The sequence below is a fragment of the Camellia sinensis genome, chromosome 6 (genome assembly GCF_055761805.1).
Source record: "Camellia sinensis isolate YWXY chromosome 6, ASM5576180v1, whole genome shotgun sequence".
NCBI classification, from domain to species: domain Eukaryota; kingdom Viridiplantae; phylum Streptophyta; class Magnoliopsida; order Ericales; family Theaceae; genus Camellia; species Camellia sinensis.
The window spans coordinates 199980638-199987474 of NC_138966.1; positions in this window are offsets into that span (position 1 = coordinate 199980638).

Consider the following 6837-nt stretch of genomic DNA (forward strand, 5'->3'; position numbering starts at 1 on the left):
GGATGAATAAATCACTCACCTATGAAATTGTTGGTAATTTATCTGTTTGATAATATTTTGATCTGTTTAGAAATAACTGCTTTGGGCTATCGGTGGAGGATAGTCTTGATTGTTGTAGACACTGTATGTTGATTAGGAAAACTGAAAGTAATCACCTAGGCTACGTCATTGAATATGACGGTTAGAATAATACATCGAATATGTGTATTGACTGATCATTGTATGTGATGAATTGCTTAAATACATTGCATATGTATATTTGTTTAGGAGGAGATAGGGGATGTACTCCAGTGTGTGAGAGGAGATAGGGGTCCACACATATGTGCTTACATGCTTTAATACATTTTATATGTATCTTTGTTTCGGAGGAGATAGGGGGTGTACTCCATACGTGTGATTATATACTTTATCACATTGTATATGTGTCTTTGTTTCGGAGGAGATATGGGATGTACTCCATATGTGCTTATTTGCTTTAATACATTGTATATGTACCATTGTTTGGGAGGAGATAGGAGATGAACTCCATAGATAATTTAGTTGGCCGGAGTGTCCGGGGTGAAAGTCCCGGAACCTTATAAATTGAAGTGCATGAAAGAAGTTAACAATTGAAGTATTAATTACATGAGTCGTAATCTCACTCTGAATTATGGATAACGGGAGTGTTAATAAGTCGAGTTGCAGTCTCACTTAAATTGTTTGGTTAAATAATGAACCATACTTAGGGATTGAATTGGATAAATAAGGGAAGTGAATTGAAACACGGTTGTAATTGTTGTTGGGCTTTGAGAAGGGTGTGAGTTGGTCTACTCGTGTTAATCTTTTGTCGACTGCTAATGTTTTAGTTATTTCTCATATTGGGTTTAGTATATCTCTACTGGGTTTTGGCTCACCCTACTTGGGACACCACTTTCAGGTACAGGAGGCGTGCTAAGTTCAAGATCTTTACTTGGAGGTTTTATTAGTTGAAGACTCTGCTTGTAAGCCCGCAGGGCATTCTATCATTTTTGTAGTCATTTGTAACTTATATGAAATACTCTTTTGTAATATTGACTCTGATGTATATATGGAAATGTGATTCATTTATCCTGTGTATGGAACGGTAGGATGTTGGGTTTATGTATTATTTTGAGGGCGTTACATACTTCTCTGTGCCTTTAAATCATTGCATGGACCAAAGTTTTTCAAAACTGTTTCCAAAACTGTGATGAAAACAAAGAGGAAGGAATTCCTCAGGATTTGCAAAATTTGATCGATTGAGAGGAAAAGAGGCATGCTAAGCGTTTAATGAATGAAATCATGTCTGTTAATGTGAGTACTGAGAAAGATCTTAGCTTGATCTAGATTGGTTCTACATTGTCTTCAGAAGAGCACGAACGACTAGTTGTTTTATTAAAAGATTTCAAAAAATGTTTTGCGTGGTCCCATGAAAACATGCCTGAAATTAATCTTGAGATTGTATAGTGTAGGATCACTCTCGGCCTCGAGACTCAACCTGTTTGCTGTCAAACCTCAAAATTTGATTTAGAATGTACAACAGTCAACCAAAATATGAGGTTTGCATGGCTGGATTTGAAGCAGCCCTTGAACTAAGGGTAATAAGGTCGTATGTCATCAAAGGAAGCTTGCATAGCTGAATGAGAAGCAATCCTTGAACTAGGGCAAAAAAGGTCAGATGTGCTCAAAGATTCAAAAGGTGGGTCATTCCTCTAACCAATGGAGATCGGCAAGAAAGCCAAATCTGAGAGAAGAAAATTTATTCTTGAAAGGACCATCGAGTTCCTATCCACAACACTAGGGGCAAATTTAGACCCAATTGGATGGGCTCTTACATCATCAAGACTATTTAGTTAGGAACAATAGCCATTCTCGTGGATCCAGATGGCTTAGAGATTTTGGGGCCAATCAACATGGACAAGTTGAACTTTTCTATCCTTGAGAGGCTTGCTGGGCTGAAAACCCGAAAGGGCGACCCAGACAAAAGTTAGAGCAAGACAAAAAAAGAAAAAAACGAACAAAAATGAAAAAATGGAAACAAAGAACAAAAAAGAAAAGAAAAACAAGACAAAAGAAAAAAAATAGAGCTTGCAAGGTTGAAAACTCGGAAGGGTGGCTTTGGCAAAAGTTAGAGCGCAAAAGGAGAGTGTTAATAACCGAGTGCACCTTAACCTCGGAACTATATACGACCTGATTCCCATCTTTGGGATACGTAGGCAATTTCATCCTAAAGTTCAGCCCTAACCATTTTCAACGTGCTTGTCTCATCCATGTTGATTAGCTTATCCTTATTCAAACTCGGCTATCCTATCCATGTGCAAATTGGCTCATCTTTGTGCTCATCTTCGTTCAAAATCGATTGTCCTATTTTGTTTGAAGATTCAGCTGCAAGACAAATCAAGTTCAGATCTGAGGCTACGCGTCTCAGGAGTTAATTCCATATAGGTTGAGCAGTGGCCATTTGCAAAAACAATTTTTGAGAATTTTTAATGAAGTTGACTAATTTTCTCAAAAATTATTCAATTTTTCCAAAACTAGACCATTTCTTAGACCCAAAAAATGAAAATTTTCAGTGCTCACGACTTACATAATTTCAAAGCAGAAAGTCGAACAAGCATGTTAATCTAACTCTCATATTGGTTAAAATTGTTTTAGTAGACACCAAAAATAAAAAATGGTAAAAATGATGAACTAGGGATACAGTCGAGTCAGGTTTTCTGTCTTTTCCCTGTTAACAACACACTCACTAGAAAGGGCACAACTGAGGCTAACAGCAGAGGCCAAAAAGTTCTCTCATCCTCCAAGCAACGAGGTATCAAGCCAAGTGCAAAGCACGAACTCGAAATGGAGAAGAATATTCGACCCCCTCATAAGATCCACAATTTCCAGCTTATCCATCAACCATACCTGGAAAAGGATAAAAAAATAAGAGAGATTAAAGAATAGAGAGATGGACGTTGAGAGAAAAAGTAAGGAAAGAGCTTTGAGAGAAAAATAGAGCATGAGTACCGAGCGATGTGAGAAACACATATGAGAAAAGGGTGGGAAACAATACCTGGAGAAGCAGTGGACTCCTCGTGAACTGAGAGGTCTTCCACCAGTGAAAAAACATTCGAGTGTTGTGTTTGTTATTTTTGTTTGTCTCAATTCTTGTATTGAGTCGTTGTGAGTGTAAATAGATGTGTTAGATTGTTTTTACTTTGTTGAGTCGTGGCATACTGTGGTCATTCATAGGCCCAATACCCAGTTAAGAATTCATTCTCAGTTTTAATTTCAAAAAATAAATCATTCTGTGCTCAGAATGCTATGCCATTCCCAGCATGATATACAAAACAGAATTCCTTCTTTTATAAACTGTAGGGTTCACCCTTGATCAAAAGAGAGAGTGTCCGAACAAGGACCTATCTAAATCTACATAGGTTCCGGACTACAAAGCAAAAGAAAAGAGGGAAAATTTGAAGCATCTTATTGTATTTCAACTTTAGAAAATCCCGAGATTGCATTCCAGATGCACCTTCTCAGGCCTTGTCTTTTCTTCAGAGTATGAGTGTACTACCTCAAGCTCAAGCTCAAGCTCAAGCCTGCTTCAAGCCAGAATGGTGATTAAAGTGCTCTCCCTGAACATCATTCCCTGTCAGAGGCATCTTGGCTGCGTTTGCAATGAGTTCCTAGGAGACTAACTGCGATGATGGAAACTAGAGTTCGAATGGTGATGCCTAGAACACAAAGGTTTGGAATTTCAAAGACTAAAGTATGGTTTGAATACCCAGGGGTGTATCCCCGGCTTGAAATTTGTATGGCAGCCCCATAGATTGAGATAGCATGTGTGCGCCTCAATTCTGGATATTGAACTAACCTAGTCTGTCACTCCGTTGGAGAATAAGGAAAGTTATGAATATGATCAGGAAGAAAAATAGCATCCGTGGCTTCTACATGCGGAAGTTACCCTTTGTCAGCATTTGAGGGCCTTTGAACTGTGAGTTGAAGGTAAGAGTTCAAAGAACACAAGGGGGAGATCCCTGTCAGAGTAGAGCGGTACATCACCACTCACACCATGAGGTACTTTCCAAAGTACCACTTTGTTTGTTTACTGCATTTCTTGTGCATCTATCACACAATCTTATCATACTCTTCGCATCCATCGCATCATCTCAGGAACTCTTCTCACGATTTCAGCATGGTTAGAGTGTTTTTTTCCTCACACGATTTCAAAATGTTTGTAATTTATCTCAAGACGCGTGGAACGCGACCCTGAACTATTTTCTCAGGGCCTCTTCTCACAGTTTTAGCGTGGTTAGAGTGCTCCCTTCCTCATACGATTTCAGCGTGTTTGGAATTTTTCTTAGGACACGTGGAACGTGACCCTGAGCGATTTTCTCAGGACCTCTTCTCACGATTTCAGTATGGTTAGAGTGTTCCTTTCCTCACACAATTTCTATGTGTTTGGAATTTATCTCAGGATGCGTGGAATGCGACCCTGAGCGGTTTTCTCAGGATCTCTTCTCACGATTTTAGCGTGGTTAGAGTGTTTCTTTCCTCACACGATTTCAATGTGTTTGGAATTTATCTCAGGACGCGTGGAACGTAACCTTGAGCAGTTTTCTTGGGACCTTTTCTTACGATTTCAGCGTGGTTTGAGTGATTCCTTTCTTACACGATTTCAGATTGTTTGAAGTTTATCTCAGGATGTGTGGAATGCGACCCTGAGCGGTTTTCTCAGGACCTCTTTTCACAATTTCAGCATGGTTAGAGTGTTCCTTTTCTCACACGATTTCAATGTGTTTGGGATTTGTTCGTCATCCTCTCACGATTCTAGCGTGGTTGGAGTATGTCACCCTTATTCATTTACTACTTGTCCATTACATCCATTATATCATGCATCCTTTCTATGCTAAGCTTAGTTCGGCATGTGCTCATACATTTCTCTCGTTGAAACATGGTTCTGTCATGTGTAAGTACCCATGTTGCGTTGAGGCCTATATTGAGGGTATCAACACCTTTTTTGTGTTAGAAGTGGTCTGTTTTGTGCCCATGCCTTTTCTAGGTAAAATGTGGTTCGACCTACGCCTTATTCACTGCATCCATTGCATTTACTGCATCGTACTTTGCCTTCTTACATTCAGTATTTAGGATCATTATCTTTCTCCAGCAGATCATTTCTCACTTATATCATACCACCCAACTACTTGTTTTTATTTCTCTTTCTACGAAAAACATAGTCTTGCATGTGCTCGCACCCCTTTCACGTTAAAATATGGTTCTGTTATGTGTAAGCATCCATGTTGCGCTGACTCCAGTATTCAGGATGTAGGTACTTAGCCTATGTTATGTGTCGTCTGGTTGTGCCCACACTTCTTTTCTATATAAAACGTAGTTTGATTTGCATCTCCATTCCTTTATGGTATTCGTGTGTTTTGCATTGCTTGTGGTGTGATTATTTTCATTACATTGTGTATCATTACATTGTTTTGTTGCATTGTGTATCATTTGTATTTTGCCCTTGAACTACGCGGGTTTGATTCCTTGCAAATGGATACGTAGGCAACCCTTAGGTTCAACCAACTGCATCTGCATGTTGTTTGTTTGCCCAAGCCTTATAGCCTTGTCAAAATAGGTTGTCTTCGGGCTTTGACATTCACTCGCGTCATTTCATGACTCCGAGCTCTGTTAAAGAGGGGCAACTGTAGACACCCCATTTTTGACCGCCCTTTAGACTTGGGCGCCACTGATTGGCCACTCGATGGTGAAAGTTATGCTGTACAAACGTTCGATTTCTTCAGCAAGAAAAGCTTCTATATCCCAACCTTATAGCCCATTTTGACCAAAACTATTTTTGACCAAAACTATTTTATACCTTAAAACCCTCTTTTTCAAAATACTTTTGAAAAGTTTCTACGATGTTCCGAGACTCGCATTTCGTTAAAAATTACACTTTTCGGTAAATTGAGTAAGGACAAAGTGGAAATAAATAAAAAGGACGTAAACTCTTTGAAAAAATATTTAAAACATCTTAGTTAAAGGTTTGAAGTTGAAGAAAACAAAGATGGAGGGGTATCAATCCGTTGGGACAAAACTGAGCAACCTTCACTAAAATAGACATATCACTTTGTACACTTAGAAGTTATATGTGAGGCCACCACCATTGGAAACTAAACTTCCGGCGCTTTAATTTAGACTCAATAATGACCTGAAACGGAGTCCGAATGAAGAAGTTATGCCCATTTGAAATTGGGCCTGAAAATAGATTTTTATGGCTGGCCACTTTAGTGGCCTGCTGGCCCTTGCTAGTGGTCTGCGAGCCAGTAGTGAAACTTTTGCCCTTTTTTTTGTCTTTTTGTCCACCATTAGTGGCCTGTCGGCCACAAGTGTCAAAAAATCAGATTTTTATAGATATTTGTGCCAACTGTTTCCACATTGCTCCACCTGTCTCTATATAGATATTTTCGACTGAAGCTCATATATTTCTATATGTAGAGGACCTTTTTTCATGGTTTTAAGGTTAGACAAATTTTGGGAGAAAAAATATTCTCTCTCTCTCTTGCAACTTGCACAGCCTTTACCCAAACTCTCTAAACCAAATCTAGAGAGCTTCTTGCTGTGGTGATTTGAGCTTGAATTTGAGCTCTTAAAGCACTTGAGAGTGTGAAATTGTTGGCTTATGACTTAAGGGTTCATTCATCTTCCGGAGGAGGACAATCCAGTCATCAGTGGCCAGCAAGCCACTATTGGTGGCCGGCAAGCCATCATCAGTGGACGACAGGCCCTCTGCCAGTCACCAGTGCAAAATCCAGTAGTGTACTTTTGAAGTAGAATAAAGTTAGTTTGGAGGTGGAAATCAGT